This window comes from Dermacentor silvarum, chromosome 11 (genome assembly GCF_013339745.2).
Source record: "Dermacentor silvarum isolate Dsil-2018 chromosome 11, BIME_Dsil_1.4, whole genome shotgun sequence".
NCBI classification, from domain to species: domain Eukaryota; kingdom Metazoa; phylum Arthropoda; class Arachnida; order Ixodida; family Ixodidae; genus Dermacentor; species Dermacentor silvarum.
The window spans coordinates 50,118,107-50,140,164 of record NC_051164.1 but is presented as its reverse complement, the minus strand read 5'-3'; the positions used below and the strand labels follow the sequence as shown (position 1 = coordinate 50,140,164).

Sequence of the window (22,058 nt, the reverse complement as noted above, 5' to 3'; positions counted from 1 at the left end):
AAGCAGAGAGCGAAACAATGAAAAAGTTCTAATCTGTGACGTCAGCCCCGATTTTTTGCTTCCATCGAAGGCGTCGCAACAGACGGCTTAGCCGTTGCGCTCGAACAACGAAAGCTATCGTTGACCGCTGCGAACAAAGGCATCTGATTCCGGTGTGAGCGGCATTTATACCAGCGGTGTCGGTTACCTTCAGACGCGTACATGAGCTGGCAACAGCACATAGGATAGTTTAACATCCTGCAGGCTAGCGTACTGACAATGCTGCGTGATGAGATATTCTCTTATCAAGCCGCATCGCAAACAACGTATCACGTACGTCGTACATTCGCTATGCCTGGCAACCAGGTGCTGTAACTCTCTTGGAATCAATTCACCATGCCCTTCAATACAGCGTATGTAGTGCTTCAGATTCATTCTTCAATTTGTTCACATAAATTTGACCCTTTGGGAATGCTTTAGCCAAAGTTCGCTTCGTGATATAGAAAACCCTGCATTTTTTGCCATCGTGTCAGCTGTAAGTATAATAATGAGCTTACTCTCGTTTGAATACATTTTTTTTCTTCTTTCTCCTGCCCTTCAGAATACTTCAATATCTCCTCCGACCACCCTGTGCTGAACAGCATGTGAACGGTCATAAGCATGTTGGCAATTTCGAATCAAGGGATTCCATCTGTCGACCTTCCAGTGAAAATCCCCCCCCCCCCCCCTGGGAGGGGGGAGGGGGAGATTTTCACCGGACGGGGCACAGGTGGAATCCCTTGATTGGAAATTGCCAACATGCATATGACCGTTGACATGCTGTTCGGCATTCCAATCAAAGGATTCCATCTGTCTACCTTTCGGCGAAATCCCCCCCCCCCCCTCAGGGGGGGGGAGGGGGGGGGGGATGCGAGAATACCCGTGTGCTTAGATTTAGGTGCACGCTAAAGAAGCCCAGGCGGTCCAAATTATTCCGGAGTCTCCCACTACGGCGTGCCTCATAACCAGATTGTGGTTTTGGAACGTAAACCCCCGTAATCTTTTTATTTTTTTTTAATCACGAAGTCCATATCGTGTCGGTGTGCTTCCCTTCTGTCGTTCCTAGAGGCTCAGCAGCACGTTTCACTTCAACGCACAATTAACGCATTCAAGGCGTGGCTGTTGCGGTGAAATGTGACGGTACGATTCAACAGTACACAACGACTGCCGACGTTGATAACGCCAGGCCGATGACGGCACCTTACTACTTGCATGCACATAACAAATCCGCACAGTAATTACACACCTTGTCACAAAGGCAAGCTCGACACTTGTAGAACACTAATATAAGTCCCCGTTTATCAATTCCGCCTCATTTCAGCCTAATTCTTTGTGCCTGTGTTTTACCACTGCTGTGTCTCCTGTCATATTGATCTGCGAACGAGTCAATTGAACATCACGCATGAAAAAAAATATGGAGGCAGGGAGGAGTATTACTGTGGTCAGTGCTCGATGCACAACACAGATAACCTGGACGCTTGTAACAAAGGTGGCGCTGCTATCTTCTGTGAAAAAAAAAAAAAAAAAAACAGAACAGCGCACGTACATCGAAGCAGGGGTGCAGACAAAAGGTGCAGACGATCAAATGCCCTGACTCCCCAAAAGACAAAAGCTCATTCGCTCTCCTTTGTTTTAAATAACGTTGGCAACCCACACCTGCCGAAAACATTTCCCAAAGATCACAGCACCCGTAAAACCGCATTTTCCAAGCAAGGTCCCTGGCCGTCGAGAAAACGTTGAGCGAGCAGACGTGACTACAATTCGACACATTAGGTTTACAAGACGGCGTGCATGCAAATTCCGTTTAGTATCTCTGACCTGGACGGTGAAGTCTCGCGGATTTTCGTACGAATGCCGCAGCTTCTTTGGTAGGTTTCACGTGTCGCCAAGCGCAAGCCGGGCGGAATTATGCGGAAGACCAGTCTTCCGAATTAATTTTCTATGATTCGCATATATTTACACATTTCTTTTTTAGCGTTTCCAAGGATTCATTACTTACGTCATAGGCCTGCCATACTCCACACAACCGTGGCACACTGCAGCCAGCATTATTCCAGCTAATTGCCGACCAAAACGTTTCACGATTGCGCTACATTTCGGAATCGCAATGGGGAGTTCAAATTTATACGGCAGATCTAGGCTTTTGCGGCAGACGCGAATTTTCCTGAGGACACTGCCTCGTGCCAAGCTGTTCCGTCCATTATAATTCCAAGCGTCACGCGCAGCGGAAACCTGCAGAGAACGTGCGCAAAATATCCTTTCGCGAGCGCCTTCAAACCACGTCTTCTTCGCCGAACTCCTCGAGATCATAGCACCCATAAAAACCCACATTCTGAAGCTAGCTTATGACTCAGCGGTATACGACAAATCGTAAGCTATTAACCGGAGCAGTCAATGGCAAAATCTTGCCGGATCTTTCTTGCGCAGGAAGTCGCATCTTTCCTAAAGCAAACGAGGAACGAGACGTCCTCGTTCCTCGTCTCGTTTTCTTCGCACTGGTCAAAGTTTGCTTCAAGATCATGAACCAGCTAACTCGTACTAGAGTCCTCCTAAGGCATCTTTTCTGCTTCACCATGGACCAGCAGCATATTGGCATAATACCCTTAGCGTCGGCGTGTGCAATGAAGGACATGTATACTGTACAGACATCTTAACCTCAACCAGCTCTAACAAACCAGCTCTTAACCTATCCAGCTCTACATTGCGTGCCGCACAACCTATATATGATCAAATACTTTTCTCGAATGGAAAGAATAAAAAAGTCGCAGTTTCGCCCGAAAGGCGAAGCATCGATTGCAAATTAGTAGAGAGCTATACGAAGTAGGGATAGCAGTTTAATGGGCCGTATAAAGCTTTAAACATTCGCTTACTAACTAAATAGACAAGCACGGTGTCACGCGTGCACAGCTAAACATGAACACATCTCGCTCGATGACCGCAGGAAACTCGCTGTGAAAATGCTGGAGTGAGAAAGCGCGCCAGCAGCCGCGGGCAAATTGACCTTCCCGCTGTCTCTCACTTCGCCCACGTCACCGATCCCTTTCAAGATAGGGCGCCCGCGCGGACGCGCTGTGAGCAGCAGCCGACGGAGCATAATGCGCCCCTTCCCCTCCCTCTCCATCGCCTCGCCCCCGTGCTTCACCACAGCCACCTAGTTAGCACAAGGTCTGTTCACTTCGACCAATGACGTCACGCTACCTGGCCCGAAATTTCCATTGCCAAGCCTGGCGTGACGAAAGCGACGACGTCGACATCACCGCTGCTTACTCGGGAGCATCCCCATTAGATTCTACGGCAGTCGGGCCAGGTAGCATGGCATCATGGATCGGAGTGAGCAGGCCTTGTGCTATCTAAGCAGTGTTGGCCTCGCGCCCAAAAGACCGCGCTTCCGGCCTGCCTTCCTCCCTCGCGCGCGCTACATTGAGCCGCGATTGCCGGCTCACCCTCGTACGCTTTCACTCGCACACACAGCGTATGGCGCGCGGCGACGATTTTATCGCCGTTGGACTTCATACGAAACCTCACGGCGACGGCGACGACAGAAATGCGCTTGGAGTGTCCATATAGTTGCAGTCGCAATAAAAGTAATCGCTACCTGCTATTTACGTCCGGCATGTTATTATTTCTTGGGGAACTTAGATTATTGACCTATGTGTGCGCAAGACTTTCCTTATTCTTATTAAAGTATATTTTCGAAACTATTGTAGTTATTATGATGGGAAATGGTTGGTTAGAAACGTTCAACAATCAACTGGATCCGATGAGACTTTTTTCACAATCTAGGACGTCACAGAGTGTTGTTCTACGTCGCCAGCCATCATATCAGCTTCAATTCCGGCTTACCAAGCCATCTATCGCGACAAGAGTGGCGTTGTTACTATTGCAGAAGCATGATTAAACGATACGCCCAATAACTTAATGCTCCTCTTTAGCGCGTTTCCTTCTCTCCTTTTGTGTTTTTCTATTGAAATTCGCGACAAAATATCGAAGCGCACGAAGGAGGCGACAAAGAGCCTCTTATGCCTCTAATTTCACTATCTCGTATTCTCTCCTCCTTCACATGCCCCTTACCCTTACATCGAATTCAATTTCTATGCTCAATTCACGTAATCAACGCAATTCTATATCTGTTGTCCGCTTTCTCTTCAAAATATCATCCAAAGTTGCTGTTAAAACCCGTTCTTTCCTTTTTTCTAAGCATCGGAAGAGATTTTTTTTTTAATCATGGGGTTTTATGTGCCAATCCCAGGACATGATTATGAGGCACGCCGGAGTGGGGAGACTCCGGATTAATTTTAACCTCCTCGAGTTTTCTAACATGCACTCAGTGAACGGTACATGGAGGACTTTTGAGTTTCCCCGAAATTCAATAAAAGAAGAAGAAAGAGAAAATAAACACAGCCGTTGTCCGAACTGCTGCCTTCTTTGTGCTTGCTACACATTTATTTTCTTCATGTGTTCTCTTCTTTTCCCCTATTCTTTTCAAACCCCTTCCTCATACCCCGGTGCAGAGTCAATCCGACAGTCTACGGACGTACCCCGCGGCGATCGCTTTATCGCCTCGGCCATCAGGCGCGCGCTGATTGGCTTGTTGAACCCTACGTCACGCGAAGGCCTTGGTATCGCCGAAAGCGATCTTCGCACAATACGTCCCCCCCGGTTAGCAACCCTGAATTTCATCTCTTACTCTCTCACTCTCTCTCTTTCTAAACACGGGTAATTTTGCATGACTCACGCACCTTTACCCACGCAGACAGACACTATTAGCCGCATAGTCGAGGTGCCCCGATTTTTGGCGTCGCTCGCGTTGAATGTTTCAAGGTTCCGATAGGGGAATGAAAGCGAGTCCGTCGCTTATCAATGTAAGCCGCGAACGCGAGGCTGTCGGCAAAAGCTCGGCTGCTGCTCGACGCGGTAGATGTATACACACGTATACAGCTAGACGGCCTGTCGCCAAGGTTAAGGCTGAATGCGGGAGCAGGAAACGCAATTAAAAAGGCCGCCGGCCATTCATTTGGCGGCGAAGAACGACCAGCGAACAATGGAGACGAAAGCGATGGGATCCCGCAGAAAAATTGAGTACGGAAATTACATATATTGTGTAGCATATACGTATACCGGGAACGTACAATGCTGCGCACTGGCCTCAATTTGTTTTCTTTTGTTTTTTTTTCTGTGGTGAAATACCTTCATGCGGCGCGTCTGCAACGAAAACTACAATATGGAGTCGACACTTCTAAGCGGCCTCATGTACCTGACGCCAGTTGATAGTAAGATAAATCGCGGAGGTTTTACGAGGCGAAACCACGACCTGATTATCAGGCACGTCGTAGTGGGCGACTCCGGATTGATTTGGACCATCCTGGAGCAATATGACGCGCAACTAAAGCACGGTAATAGAAGAAAATGCGAGAAACACACTTTCGCGGCTAAAGATATTACTGCGATGAAATTTCTTCGCATGAGCAAAATGCGAGAATGTTTTAAAGTTTGCACGCTTTCTTAGGGCAACCGGTACTTCTGTCGACTTATGGTCACTGTATTACATAATTTATTTCGATGAACACGTATACTACATGCTCTTACGAGAAGATTTGTTAAACCGCGGTGCACTCTTGTGCAAGCCCGTCCTGCGATTGTCTTTGTAACTTACACCGTGCTGTAAAAAAAAAAAATGGTTGCCGCGCGTAGCATATAGCTTAATATTATGCAGTGTAGTGTCTACATTATCACGACTAGGAATTGCTGATATGAGACGGACCACGCAAAGTCCCCCGCTAAAGGCAATTGGCAGCATGCATCCGGCCATCCGGTTATCGTCATCTGCGAGTCCTACTTTGCGTATTGATAGTTTTCACGTGACGTCACAGACTCAGCTTCTCACCGTGCCGGTGCACCGCATCGTGGCGGCTACGATGACGTCAGGGCTGCGATGACGTCAGCACGGCACTAGAGCACGCGGTTGTATATACGACGACGAGGAGTGGAACCCTGAGTTCAGACACAACAGTTCGAGATGCGAACAGGAGAAGGCATCGTTCGACAGTTTCTCGGCGAGAAATAGCTCCAATTCGATGGCATTCAATACGGAGGCAGATTCAGAACGAAGTCAGCGGCGGCGCTGTGGTGAAGTCGAGATCGCAAATACTAGAGCGCATATCAGCTTCGTCACCACTTGGAGATAGCCTCCCGCTATAGCACTGTGCTTTTACAAAGCTCTTCTTTCGCAACCGAACTCGGGGCGGCGATTTGCGCTCAATGGTTCGTCGTAAATGAAACCCTCCCAATCGTGCTTCCGCCAAGTAATGGCTCAGCGCGAAGTGGTTATCACTGTTGATCGATGCGCTGCAGGGTACGATGTTCGTCTAGTAGATCAGAAGAGAGTGCGTCGTTTGCAACGGGACGTGCAAATCGCGCTACACAAAGCTCGGCCACAGCTAATGGCGTGGTTATTTCGTTTCGCATCATTAAAAAAATAATAATAAAGGCTTCGCAAAGTTTCTTTTTAAGGCGAAGTTTTCAATGCGAACATTGCCCAGAGCTAGCTGATCGTGTTGCTGCTGTCTTGCCGAATAGAGCACGTGCGCACTCGTTACCATTAGTCTAAAGAGGCGGGATTGAAACGGGCGAATGAGGTTCAACCTTTAAGTTGCCTTTCACGTCGTGTATCTCTCTAACTACACATCTCCTCGCCATTCTTCCATCGATAAACATCGAACGTCGCCTTCGCCCCACGTGACATCACTTCGCCGACGTGTCTCGCAGTGTGCATCCGGGCATTTCCGCACAACTGGTGAACGGCGTAGTGCATGAACATAAACACTGAATGGCATTGTGACCTGTGCGGTGTATAAACGTAAACATTGGACAAAATTACACGTTTCCTGGAATAACAACTACAACTGCACGCATCGAATTTAGTTTGAGAATTTGATTAACCGCTTCAAGATTCCAGACCCCATGTGCGTTGGAAATTCAGGTTTCTTTTTTTTTTTTTTTTGCCTTCTTGGTAGTTTGCCAGCGATTAGAATCAAGCTGTGTGTATAGAAAGCATGCTCTTATGCACCCTTCTTCGACGACTGCAATTCAAGGCCTATACCACTTTCGTTTTCGATGACTTTTTCACTGCCCCAAAGCGGCCACTACAATGACGGCTATGAACCAAACTTGCGTCAAAGGGAAAGCGGACAGATTCCTGTTAGACAAAGACAAACCAGCCATGCTAAATTTGCAGCGTAACATGCACACTCGAGAATGAGTTGGGCTAAAATGGTGCGTCTCTCGATCGCCGCCCACACAGCTCGTGCTCCGCGAGTCACTCGAACAGCCTCGGCCTCGTTCAGTTAGCGCCGAGACGAAGCCGTTTCCGCGGCATGCCTTACGCGCTTCAAAAACGCGTGGCCACAACTGCGCGAACGTCGAGGGCCTCTACGTCTGGTCACGCCTTGTCGCAGTCTGCAGTAATGTGCACGTCGTTCGCCGCCCAGGACGGACATTTCCCGAGGCAACCAGTTCCGTTGGGTACAACAGGACCAGACGGGTCCGACATTAATATCGGGGGCTGCCTTACAGGGGCGGCGGAACAGAGCGTCTTCCTTCCACGAAGCTCGCGCGGAAGAAAACACGACCGGTCGTAAAAGGGGGGGGAGGGGTGGGGGGCGAGGAGTAGCGGGGACTCACCTGTTGCTCGAACTGGATACAAGGTGCGGGCGCGGCGGACGCCAGAAGAAGAAGCGGTCAAAAAAGAAACTTCCCGGTTCGAGCCTGCGTCTGCTGGACTCCCTCGATATTGGTTTCACCGTTCACACTGCTTCCCGAAGGAAGCGATTGCTCACACTTTGGCCTTCGCAACGGAACGACGACGTCGCCGTTGATCCTCACACCGTCGTTGTCTGTCTTGCAGCGCCTTGTGAACGTATCAATGACGGAACGTCGATACTCGACGGCGGCCGATGGCTACTAACACGATCACGACGTCGTCGCCCGATGCTGCGGTGCATCCCGTCTGTCCCAAGCGAAGAGCAAATCCATTCCGCCGGAGCGTTCCGTCACTCAAACACTCGCGCCGGACATCCGCACTTCGAAACAGATTTCCCCGTAGGCTCGACTCGGCCTGCGTTGGCAACAATCTTGAAAATGGGAAGCAAGAAAACGGGGCCGGAACGCAGCTAAGGCGCCGTTTCGTACGCCGTGCCAGCACCACCACTTCTGACGGTAAAGGCCCTGCTTGGCTCCCAGCGAGCTTGAGCAGCGAAACGCCGCCGCTTCGTTCGGCCCGTAGGAATGCCGCCGAGCAGGTAGGCAGGCAGGCAGCTTTGAAGCCGCGCCGGCGCGCCCGCGTTCGCGCGCGTCAGGGAGCGAAGAAAAGAGGAGGGTTTTGTCCCCCTCTCCCACTCACCCTCTCTGTATTTGTTGCTTCTCCGTGCCACCCTCTCTCAAAACCACTCCTCTCTCTCTGTCTTTGATGCTTCTCCTACCCTCACCGGCACAGGAAGCGTGCGAATCGCATACGGCAAGGCTACGACAGCTACGCCGCGAGCGCAAAACCAGCCATGTGGCCGGCAGGAACCAAGAAAGAAACGGCCGGATTCGGGGTGTGGGACAGTGGGAAGCCGGTTTCTTCCCATACTCTCGCGCTCTTGTTCGGTTGCTCCGTTCGCCCCCCTCCTCTTCTCGGCTACACGCCGGCGTCGTCGTCGTGCTACTTCCTGTTCCTTTTGTTTATTGCTGTTCCACTCTCTCCCGCTCGTTTTCGTCACCGCCACGCGCTCGTGCGAGGGCGTTCAAGCGGCGCGCGTTTTGCGGCAGCGTGGCCCCGGCGCATTCGAGGCACGGGAATCGCTTAGGTGCGCCCGAGACGGCCGGCGCGCCGAGTCTGTCGTCGATCTCCGAGGTCACGTTGCAGAATACGCGACTTGAGCGGCTGTGGCGCCATCTCGACCTCGGCGTCGAAGGCTGCCGCTGTGTAGTCGTTACGCTGGGAGCTATTTGGCAGGTGCAAGCTGGAGAAAACGTCAGACAATGAATGCGCGGTTAAATGCTAAAAAACGCGAATGACTACTTTACTAAAGTGGCAACGAGTGAGTAGCGGACTGCGAAGAATGCCGTAGTAGTTAGTGTGAACGCAATATTCGAACTATCTCGCCGGAGCAACCTGTTTTCTTTCCCTTTTTTTTTCTTTCTTTCTGTCTTTTTTTTTTTGCCTTTTGGATGCTGCGGAGGAAACGTGGGCGGGTTCAGAACAAAAGATTGAAAGTAAATGTGTCACTTGAGTTAAACGTCTGTGGGAAAAGCGGATACAGCAAGGTAGTACTCCGAGCACAAGAAAAGGCTGCTAACAGTAAAATTTGCATCCTTCAAAGACAGACAACGCGTTCTTGCAGCCACGTTGAGGCCAAATAGAACAAAATTTGCTGTAGGTGACTATTATCCAAGTAATGTTCCCCCTGAGCGCAAGAGCCTGGTAAGGTTCCTTAATTTACGCGACGATGATTTCAAGCTCATTTTCAACAAGCTTAAAATAAAAAATCATATCTACATACTGACACTGATGCTATAAAAGAGATAGACACATAGCCATCACAGGGCACTACATCGACGAAAACGATACACAACCTCGATTTCATTGCTGTTAATTCTCGTAGCCTGAAAAAAAATAGTAAAGAACACGAGTTACAATCACTTTTGTAATTGACAGAAACTGATGCAGTAATCGGCAGAGAATCGTGGCTAGATAGCTCAGATTATAACGGTGAAGTATTTCCATCGGAATTCACTGTGGGCAGGAAGGAATCGCAATGGTCACGGTGGTGGCATTCTTGTTTAGATCCACAATAGTGTGAGTAGTACCTGCAGAGGGCGTGCCACTAAGGGCAGCTTTTTTCACAGTTAAATATAATGCCGCTTATCCAAGCTCGGGATTATAACACAGCTATACTAATCCACATAATAATAACCACGAACACGCCAGATCTCTCATCAATATTTCACGCCTACAAGGGACCCTGGACAAGCTGAGCATGTTCACTTGAGCTTTCGACAACTTCAACTTGCCGAAAACTCATATGTATACGGTCAACGTTCCCTATAATTTGTAGGTGAAAAAAATCTGTAACGAAATACCCAGCTTCATTAGAGAACTTCCGTATGCTGTTCCATCATTGAAACGTCGCTTTAAATCCTGTATATAGGATTACCTACTTTTGCTTTTTGCTTTGGATTGCGATTTATGCTAATTTTTATGGTATGGATCCAAAACTAGCCACATAGGCTAAGGATCCAGATGATACTGTCGATCATTTTGTATTACATTATGCCTGGATAAAGATTTCGTTCTTCTTCAATTAACACAGAAAGCAGCTCCTGTGAAACGCTGCTGAGACGCGTTAGGTATGGCGCGCGTATGTAGCCGGGCTCTTCACTGTGTTTCAACGAACACTTTAAAATGAATTCATTCCTTCATTCATTCATTCATTCATTCATTCATTCATTCATTCATTCAACACTTTAAAAAATGTTTAAAGGTTATCTGTGGCAGATGGCACAATCCTAGTTCGTGAGCTGGTCTACTCGAAGAGACGGACATTACTTGCGCAAAAAAATTGAAACGCATAATCGATTAATTTACAAAAATTAGCCAATTAAGTTTTTAACTAAGTACCTTCTGGCCCATATTCCAATTTACATATTCTAGCCGGGGGAGTTCGCAAGGCGGATCTCCCACTTGAAACGAATTCTCAGGATGGCACGAGTTTCGAGATATCAGTTTCCCGAACTTTGCGCGAGAAATGCATTCGCGTTCCAGTTACTTTCGTGCGTTAATGCATAAAACTACGCTTTGTTAAGAAAGTAACTGCAATGGCAATGCATTTCTCCGCACAGTTCGGGAATTGTAAATCTCGAAACTGGTGTCATCCCGAGAATTCGTTCCAGGTGGGTCCGCCTCGCGAACTCTACGGCTAGAATTTGTGAATTGCAATATGGGCCATTAGGTAATAAATTAAAATCTGAACTGGTGAAATTTCGTTCATTAGTCGATCATGCATTTCAAATTTTTCTGTGCAAGTAATCTCCGCCTCTTTAGAATTGTGCCACCTGCCACAGGCAACCTTTAAGAAATTCGGAAATGTTCGCTTAAACACCCAGTATATTCAGGCAGTATTGGGCGAGTATATGTGACGTGGGTTCGATTCCACCAATCATCAGATAAATGGTAATTTTTTTTTATTGACGAGTGACACATACCCCAGCAGGCAAATACCCAGTGGCATTTACCCTGTACCAGATAGACCATAGACTACACAGTGACCTGAATTGGCGGGAAAACGGTTAGATCGGCAAATATGCAAATATAGTCTTCCGAAAGTGCGCGAAGTTCGCAAAAAATGATAATCGAATTAATAGAACAACAAGGAAGCAGTCATCACACCGTGGTGTCTATACATAGACGGCGTAAATTAAGTGGAAAATACGAACAGTAAAACCGACCACTTTAATCTGAATTTGCCAGTTCTTTTTTTTTTTTCGGGAGTGCTGACGTTGCGCTGGACTTACAGATTTCTACAGATTTCGCAAAAAAAAATGAATGTCATAGAAATATAACAGGGTGTTGTTGCACTACTCCAAAATGGTAAAGTTCTGCATCTGGTCCATGATCTAACTCCAAACTACTATATCCTAACGAACTGTGCATCGTCCGTCGGCAACATCCCTAGTAATCCTTTTTTTTTTCAAACCTCGATCGAAGAGGGGACCTTGCCAAACGATTGGAAATCCCTGTATTTTTTAAAAAGCTCGGCGAACGGACGAAGACAAAGAACTAGAGACCTATTTCACGAACTATAGCGTGTCACTTGAGGTATTACAACTTTATACTAACTTAAATTTCAATATCGCGTGGCCTACAGCCAATCTAATTATTCCATGACATCGCATCATCTATCAATAACGGACATTAGGTTGACGAGTACTTTTAGATTTCTAGAAAGCTTTTGATTGTGTTGCACATAGTCGTATACTGTTTAAGCCGTCCATCATCGAAATTCCGACATCATTAATTGATGAAACCTCTCGAGGGGTATATATATATATATATATATATATATATATATATATATATATATATATATATATATATATATAGTTTGCTATCCGCGGTGATGGCTGTGTTGAGCAACGCCATCGAAATCATACACGAGACTAACGTAGACATAGCATAGCAATTTCAGGTATACTATATACTTGAAATGCGTGAGAACGATGCCGGTGGCTGACGCAAATATTTTTTAACGATTGACTCTTAGATGTTTCGGAGTTTCATTAGGTTCGCCGTACACGAGCACTCTCATGCTTTAGTTGTTACGCTACGCGCTCAAACAGTGAGAAGATTTTCCCATTTACGCTGGCAATTCGATCAGAGACGCCGCTGCTCTTCGCTGAATAAAAACCGATACAGGCAAAATAGCTCGAAACCCATACACACACCGCGGCTGATGACGCGCTTCGCCTGCTTGCCCAGCCAAGAGAAATATCGTAGTTGCCGCTGCACCAAAAGCCTACACAGTGGTTCTTCGATGACCTCGTAGAACTGACATCACCTAATTTTCACGCAATGAAAGATTAGCCTTCTGTAAGAAAAAATGCGTTATTAATCGCGAGATCAGGTGCTTTTGTGCGCGAGAAAATTAGGAAAATGTAAAATTGAAGTAACGTCACCTATATTTTGGACTATGGTGCCTCTAATGTGACGTCACACTGGCGATGATGCTGGTTTAATAGCGGAATAGAGGGAGGTCACGTGGAGATTCTGTCAACTCGTCCACTCTGGCATGGACTGTTCAAATTGAGGAGCAGTGGAACCTTCGGCGGCAACGTTCTCCGCAAAAAAGTGATATATTGGCACACAGGAAACAGGATGATAGACTTCTATACGAATAAACTATTGATTTAGCTCGACAACGGATTTCTTTAGTGTACGTCTCTTTAATTCCAACTATTGTCACTTGAGACGTTCTTTTATTTATTTATTTATTTATTTATTTATTTATTTATTTACTTATTTATTTATTTATTTATTTATTTATTTATTTATTTATTTAATATAAAACCCGCTTCATCTTTAGTGCAAATACAGCACGGGTTATACATCCTGCGTAATGAGTCTTCAATGAAGCATGCAAAGCGCAGTATCACAGTGGCAATGTTTATCACTGGACACATAGTATCAAGTGTTGAACATTATCACTGGAGTCTATGTCAATATTTGCAACCGGAGGAACATTCCAGTCTCTCAAGATGAGAAGGAAGAAATAAGTGATTTAACAGAATACGGCCGATTCACTACAGTATACCGGGAGCTATGACTAAAGGCAATACCAAGTTTGACGACATGTTCGACTTGCTGCGTTACGTTAGCTATGGTGAAATAGTAGTTTCTTTTTGTCTCCTCGTTTTTCCTGCAGCTAATAATTAGGTTTTGCACGTGGTTCCGGCCGGTGATTCAAATGTTTTTAGTTTTTTTAAAAAAGAGGGAGGCGGAGGCAACAGTGCGTGACATCGAAGAAAGACAAGGTCTCGCGGGTTGCATCAGTGTACAATATGGTTTGTTCTTCGATGTTTTTCCGCGTTTGTTATTCGGAAGGGAAGATATGCTCTCGCAGAAGACCTTGTTTTTTCTTTCTTCAATGTCAACTACCTGCTGAGTCCCCTTCATTACACCTACGCCACCTTACCCTGCTTTAGTACCATCTAAGCTAGAGAGTTGGGCTAGTTGGAATTTACACAAAGACATGTACCAGTGCGTAAGCAAGACTGAAAGAGATGCAGCGATAAGACGACGACAGAAAACGTACAGCGCTGGGTTCAGGGCAAAGGTGCACAGACGTGCTTTGCAGTTATTGAAGGTCAAGTCAATTTTTATCCGTCAATTTTTAGTCTTTTTTTTTTTCTTCGGCACCGGAACATGGCTTTGTTTACTACTATCTTACTCTTATACGCAGAGCCCTTTACTTCACCTTTTCTGTACTTTTTATTTTTATTTTCTAGACAGCTCGACCTTCGGCACCGGCCCATATTTTTTAGACTGCGCTGTATCAGGGTTCGGCCCACATTTTTCGTTGAGTAAACCCACATTTCCGGTTCCGGTTTTAATCTCGGGCACTTTGAACCAGCGCATCTGGGATGAATGTCAGTTTTTTTTCGTTAATTAGGCATTATTACTGCTCTGTATGTAGCTGTACGCTAAGTTGGTGCTTCTTTTCCGCACGAACCTTCATTTTGACGCCTTTTTACATCGTCCTACTTGCACTATAAGGGCTCAAATCGGCTAATTTAAGAAACAAAGGTGGACCAACACCAAAGGCTCGCGAACCCCAAATCGATCTGAACTAAGCAAAGAAGACCTTGTCTTCAAAATGGCACACTACTGACGGTACACCAAGTCGAAATTTAATGAATCACTAATTTCGAGAACTAGAAAATACGGCAAGGATCTTCCGGCCATCGTCGCTTTCGAGAGAGTCGGCGGCACCTCGGATAAAATTGTTACGCATTTATTTACAGTGATTTATTATTCTAGACGAAAGTGGATAGGTGTACGTACCTGACAACTTTTACAATTTTATCGCAAAATTCTCTATCTCTAGAGCTTGTCTACTATTTCGTCGAAATTACAGCAATTATATTACGACTATTTATTTGCGTCTGTAGTTGAGGGCAGAGCTAACTTTCGAAAATATGAAATACATTTGCCAACCGATTTTTGAGAGCCTGATTTTTCGGACTGTCTCGATTAGTGACAGGTGTACCCATAGTCACAAACAGCACCGCCGAACCGATGTTTAACGGCAAGCGAAATTTTGCCAGCCGCTACATGAATGCATGTTTCATAAATTTAAGCACTTCCATCAACACCGACTGCCGTTTCACAGCACACCTACGAGTATACAAAACAGTCTGCATTCTTTAGGAAGTAGAACGCATATTGTGTACTGAAGCAGCCTTTAGTACTTTTTCATCAAACTTTAGTGTTCTCTCGCTTATATTGTAGCTTTTCTCCTCAAGTTTTAAGGTTGGAAGGTACGTACAGGTAAGCGGGGGCTGGGAACTGATCTTCGCTATACTTGTTTTCAACAGCGCCAACATCTCATCGCACAGACGTATTATTATTCCGCCGCCGTCAGAGGTGGTCGCTAATTCAGAGACACTTTATATGGCTGCCGTCGGGAGCGCTAACGCGAATCTTGCGCGCGATCCTGTGCTCGACATCAGAATGTCGCAGCCACTGGGCCATGACACAACGCGCCGAGAAACTCATCAAAATGACGCATCAAGTTTCACAGACACAATAATTACTAGCTGAATGTCTTGTCTGGCATCCCCTGTTTAAGAAGGATGAGAGTTCGGTTGCAGTGTCCCTGTACACGTGACAATACGCTCACCCCCATCCGGTCTGAATTACCGGCACTTATACCATACGTCAACAAAAAGGGAACAATATCAGGATTGTTATTACAAATGCCTCTGGCAGCCAATGGCGCATACGAACCTTCCTTGTGAGCTACATCGAAAGTTATATACGCGAGGTATATAGCGTGTGTCGGACTTGATGCTATTGACGCATTCCACGAACGCAGCAGTGGGAGCTCACGAACCTCCGTTACATTTGCGTTCGCACTCACTTTGGCAAAGTTTATAGTGTACTGAAACGATCGAAACAGATGCCAGGATGTTAACTAAGAATTTCACTAGAAAGGAAATCGAAGAAATAATCTCTCCGATTCAAATTCAAGCAAACTTCGACGTCCATTCGCAAAACTTGCTCGAAGGCAAAATAAGACAAATTAAATATGACACGCGCAACGCAAACACAAAAGGCGTTGTATGCTTGATTACACCCATTTATCTACAAAATGTCTATACCACGTTCGTAACATAGGCCTACAGAACGCGAGCACATGCACCGTGAGGAATACGCAGCTTGAGCAGCAAGCATGCAAATTCATAAAGTGATCCACGTGATACGAAAATTCTGCCAGAATATCCCCGGCCAGGCATCCAATCCTGCAGTGCGTCCATGATGCCCCCGAAGATGCCACAGTGTCGACACAACGTTCATCACCACCAGCCAAATCGCAAACACTTTCTTTAAGGAATTCCCGTAGGCGAGCGCTGCATATGGGAAAGCGGGAGTAACTCAAGCAGCTTGGTGACTATTTGTCATGGCCCCGTTTCAAAGAGATGCCAATGAATCATAATCATCGGCATCATCATCGGGAGCGTTCGTCAAGAAATCATCAAAGTCAGCGACGGTATTATTGTGGCGGGATCCTTACAACAGCATCAGTATCAACACTCATCATTGCCATCGTCGCCGTCACGAAACTTGGTGACACGCGACGCGTGATGCACCACGTGACGACGATAACGACGGTGGTCGGAGAAATTTTGAACACGTACAGAACAGAAACAGAAGAGGAAAACGAACACTGCTACTGCATCCACTATAGTACGTTTCAGAGATCAGCTGCAACGCTGTGGAGGCTAGAGATACTTTTTTTCAGAGGCTGCGTTCGTACTTGGTTATATATATATATATATATATATATATATATATATATATATATATATATATATATATTGTTCGATGTTTTTTGACCGCAATTGTGCGCAACAGTTCTTTATATGGGCTCACTATTTAACGAAACAAGTTTTAACCCTAGAAACAAACACGCTATGGTATACGGCTGCTAATGCGTCGGTTTACATCATTCTGATTTTTGTTGTTCTTTTCGGGTTTCTTCTTTTTTTTTTGCAGCCCGTCGCGGAGAGCCTCACGTGCATGCTCGCTCGAGCGAACGCCGTTGGCGCGCAGCGAAGCATTGGGTGTGTTCCATTTCAGGCCAGCATCGGATACAGTCTACGTAGACAGCTAAGAAGACAGCCAAGACAGCTTCGAGGCCATGTAATGCAACGCGTTTCGAACCGTCTGGAAGACATATGGAAGACGCGTCTGCGGTGAGACGCCACCTCGCGGCGAAAAGAAAAAAAAAGTTGAGAAAAGCACACATTATTTCTGTATTTTAAGCCTTTACGCCTGCGAACCTATGAAAAACACGATGTGACTTACATTAAGGCCATAGGAAAGCGTGTCTACGTTTTCTTGTGCGCAAACGACTTTCCTGTCGGTTTTCCAAGCGTCCTGCTCAGCCGCCATTTTGCTTGGACAGGAAAGTAGCCTGCATCGTTTCCGACTTCGATGCTGTCTTCACGGAGCTGTCTGCTTTGACGCCTTCGTGAGAACTGGAACGAGACTTAAGATGGCCGCTGTCCACTTAGCCGTTTACTCAGCCGTCTACGTATTGGAACACAGGCATTGACGAAACGCGCGGAGTGATAAATTTTCGTGACCGAACTTCTTGCGTAGCTTCCAAAGCTTTGCACCTGATGGCTGAAGCGGAGTATAGCTCAAACAGGCTGGCATATAAAACAACGTCTTACACATCTGTTGGGTTGCGGTTACTTACGGTATAGATTAAGCTAGTTTTATTCGTCGGTCCCATTCGAAAGACAAGGATATCTAACTCGGCATTGTATAAAAAAAGAACAAAACTAGAAAAAAGAACGACGCGCCGCGGGTCCTAATACGGGAGGGCCACGTCCGGTCCTACGCGGCATCCTCGTTGGGCGACTTGACGCCCGCGACGTCCTGGCGACGGTGCTCGCGCACTTTCTGCCGCCGCTCGTGCTTCTCCTGGCGATCGCGACCCCAGGGGTCGCCCGCGCGACCCGGCTCGAACGCCTCGACGGCAGCGCGCTTGGACACGGCCGCGTCCTCGGCCATCTCGGCTCGCCCCATGCCGAGCAACACCTCGTCGAGCGAGCTCTCGGCCACCAGCACGGACTCGAGGGTGAACCACTGGCGCATGGCGTCCAGGCGCGAGAACACCTCGCTCCAGGGCAGCCGGTTAGCCACGTGGTACACGAAGGTGCCCTGGGGATATCGGCGGCGTGCGACGAGAACATTTTTGGCGCGAGAACAGAAAAGGCGCGGATTAGGCCGCGCCAAATGCGACCGATATATACGGCGCGTTTCAGCGAACTTTAAAACATGTTCAAAGGTTGCCTGTGGCAGATAGCAGAACTCTAGTTCTTGAGCTGGTCTACTCGAAGAGGCGGACATTACCTGCACATTAAATTGAAATGCAAAATAGACTAATTACAAACATCCGTTGATTAAGTTTTTAACTAATTAGCCTTATGGTCCATGTTGCAATTTAATGTATTAGCCGTTCAGTTCGCAAGGCGGCTCCACTTTGAACGAATTCTCAGGATGACACCAGTTTCGAGATATTAATCCCCGAATTTTGCCGAGAAATGCATTGGCGTTCCAGTTACTCTTATGCATCAATGCATAAAAAGACGTTTTGTTAAGAAAGCAACTGGAACGCCAAAGCATTTTTGAAATTGTTCGCTGAAATACCCTGTACAACGCCTTTCATCATCATCAGCAGCAGCAGCCTATATTTATGTCCACTGCAGGACGAAGGCCTCTCCCTACGATCTTCAATTGCCCCTATCTTGCTCTAGCTGATTCCAACTTGCGCCTGCAAATTTCCAAACTTCATCACCTCACCTAGTTTTCTGCCGTCCTCGACTGCGCATTCCTTCTCTTGGTATCCATTCTGTAACTCTAATGGTCCACCGGTTATTCATCCTACGCATTACATGGCCTGCCCAGCTCCATTTCTTCCGCTTAATGTCACCTAGAATATCGGCTATCCCCGTTTGCTCCACACCGCTCTCTTCCCGTCTCTTAACGTTAGACAGACAGCATAGGTAGAATGCAATGATTGTATACTTTTCTTTCTTTTCAACGCCAGTGGTAAACTCCCAGTCAGGATTTGGTAATGCCTGACGTGTGCACTCCAACGCAAACTAATTCAAAAAATGTTTTTAATGATCAGGGTTCCCTGTGAGTAATTGACCTAGATAAACGCACTCATTTACGGACTCTATAGAGGCTGACTGGCGATCCTGAATTCTTGTTTCCTAGCTAGGTTATTGAACATTATCTTCAACCGCACTTCTACACTTTCTCGGTTAAGGTACTCAATCATTTCCTTTAAATTCATCCCCGTTATTGCTCAATAGGGTAATGTCATCTGCAAACCGAAGGTTGCTGAGATATTCGCCGTTGATCCTCACTCCTAAGCCTTCCCAGTCTAAGAGCTTGAATACTACTTCTAAGCATGCAGTGAATAGCATTGGAGAGATTGTGTTTCCTTGCCTGACCCCTCTCGTGATAGGTAACTTATACTTTTCTTGTCGAGAACCAAGGTATTACACCTTTATGAGGTTATAACTCTAGCTCAGCAGTAAAAAAAGATCACTTGCTGTGAACTAGGCTTATTAAGACGCCTAATGTGGACAAAAGTGAAGTAATATACAGAACTGTCAAATACACCATTCATTTGTGAGTAGAACGTTTGCGAATTGCTCGCAAATATTGTAACAGTTTAACGTGAACTGCACAATGATTTGTTACTTTTGTCCACACTTTATGCTCTAACACATGTGGTTAACAGAACTGTCCTATATATCTTCAGCGCAGAGTAAAAGATTTGTTACCTTTCTTTTTGCAGGATTCAGTTTTCTCTCATAATTGCGACAAATTTCACTCAAATCCTTTCAGCGGTTCTCTAGTGAGAGCGTTTCATGTATTTGAGCAGATAAATCGCAGTTGGTTACAAGGTAAAAACTTCCTCGTTAGGAAAGCCCAGGAACATGACAAGCAAAAATGAGACAACGCGCGTTCCACCGCAGCTTTGACAGATGGCGCCACCTTTTCATTGCGGCAAAATCGACATATTTTGAGTGGAGCCGCCACACACGACACGCACTTCGGTTTTACTGTAAACTAGAAGGGCAAGTAATTGCCACAAATGCGGTGCTAAACTTAAGCCACTGCGAAATGCAGTGTCTGTGCGAAATTTGAGTGGAAATTTATCCTCCAGCGGTATAGGTTTAGGAGTCGTGCACACCTGATGCTCCGTTTTATGCGACACTCAGAAACAGAGTATACATACGTAGTACACCGAAACAGAGTGCACATCTTTCTCTCACCTCTCGGCAGTCGGCACGCCTGGCTCCAGGGAAGAGCTGCGTGACTGCCTTGTCCATCCTGCCGATCATGTACGAAGTGAACTTATCGGCCAGGGTAAAGGTCACCGCGAAGCCCACGGAGAACGACTCCCTCAGCGCCTTCATGCTGCCGAGTGCCTTCAGCTCACCGCCGGCCATTAGGCCCACACGGGTGCACACCATCTCGCATTCTTCCGTGCTGCATGATCACGTCATACGACTGTTTTAGCACCAACAAGTTTGACTTCCCAGCGGGTTGCTGTGAATCACTGAGTTAGATTTAGTGTCACCGTATTAGCGGAGGAGGATGGCCGGATCTATCCTTGCAAAGGCATTGTGGCAATCATTCCACCAGAGTGTCTCCTTTTACCGTGCGGGGATAAACATGTATATGAACACGCAGTTCATCGCAGCCTATACTGTTCACTCCGCATCCCATGGGGCTCTCAACTGCATTTCCCGATTGGTAAAGTTTAGCATTACGTGCTAAACTTCACCACTGCTTGAATGGGGTAGTGTCCTTAAAAAACTTCGGAGATAGGCGAAACACCTGACTCCTAAATATCCAGTGTATTTGCGGAAGCTATGAAATCCTCCACGGCAGCGCACGGAGAGATTTTATGTTTCAATTCGTCAAGTAAGAGCCTTGCACTCTTCCACAACTTATTAGCGGAGCTTCCGTTAAATGGCGACATTGGTGCTACTATACAGGGTGTTTCATTTTAGATGCACCAAATTTTTAGAAATTGCCTGTGGCAGATCGCACAATTATAATCCTTGATCTAAACTACTCGATGAGGCGGCCATTACTTCCACGAGAAATCAAAACGCCTAATTGAATAATTAACATAATTACGCTAATGATCCTTTCAAATAATTATTTTACGACACATATTTCAATCTCCGATTTATAGCCAATGAGTTCGCAAGGCGTATCCACTTGGAACGCATTCTCAGGACTGAGCCAGTTTCGAGATAATTTTCAAAGTGTCCGATGAAATGCATGGCCGTTCCAGTTAACTGTTTGAGCAAAACGCAGTTTTATGCATTGAAGCCTTGGCATTGAAAGATAATAAAAGAAATGGTAATAAATGTTTAGAATAGTAAAATAGGGCTGGGGTATAGGTGGCCTGAGGACAGGTATCACACATAATAAAAATACGTGCTTTTATAGGCAATACGTTTGTATTCGGTTCGATGAATTGTCAGCGCGAATCAGGGGTTGGAGGGGCGTAAATAATTGAGCGCTGGATAAAGGCAACAAAATAACAAGCGTGACGTCACCAGCCACAACAATTTTTCAATGGGGATATCGTGTCAAAAGCAGTGAACAATCACTTGCTCTCTCCTTTTCAATGTCGTCATGCAGCGCCATCGCAAACAGCGGAGCTCACAACAACTATTGGCTATTTCGTGACCGCCGAGAATATTCACGGCAATACAATTATTGCTCTTGTGAGTTAATAAATGGTATATATATATATATATATATATATATATATATATATATATATATATATATATATCTGCGAGCTCAAAGATACAGAAAAACAACATTTCATCTTTCCACTGCCGGTTTACAAAAGACACTTGCGCGTTTCTGCATCTGCAGCGCCACTGGTTACAGCCACGAGCCGTCTCGCCGCCGTAGCATTCAATCTTTGGGTGGGGCCAACGGGGCATTGCTTGCTTGCGACCACTTGTTGTCTCCCCGGTGTATCTTCCAGCGCGTTAGAGGAAATGAAAGCAGGGAGAGAGCATCTCATCGGTCAGATAACGGCGTCTGATTTCGCTTTTACTTGAAGGAGTCAATGTACTTTTTAAAATTAAATTATGGGGTTTTACGTGCCAAAACCAGTTCTGATTATGAGTGGGGGACTCCGGAAATTTTTGACCACCTG

General features: G+C 46.3%; 1 protein-coding gene across 1 annotated transcript in view; it reads right to left on the bottom strand.

The window, feature by feature from the left end:
* LOC119433900 (putative ferric-chelate reductase 1 homolog) overlaps positions 1-20,257 on the bottom strand; it is a 97,413-nt gene extending 77,156 nt beyond the window's left edge. Inside the window, 1 exon segment of the mRNA XM_049659377.1 lies at positions 20,140-20,257. The gene's annotated coding sequence lies outside the window, so the exon portion shown is untranslated.
* Positions 20,258-22,058: the final 1,801 nt, after the last annotated feature.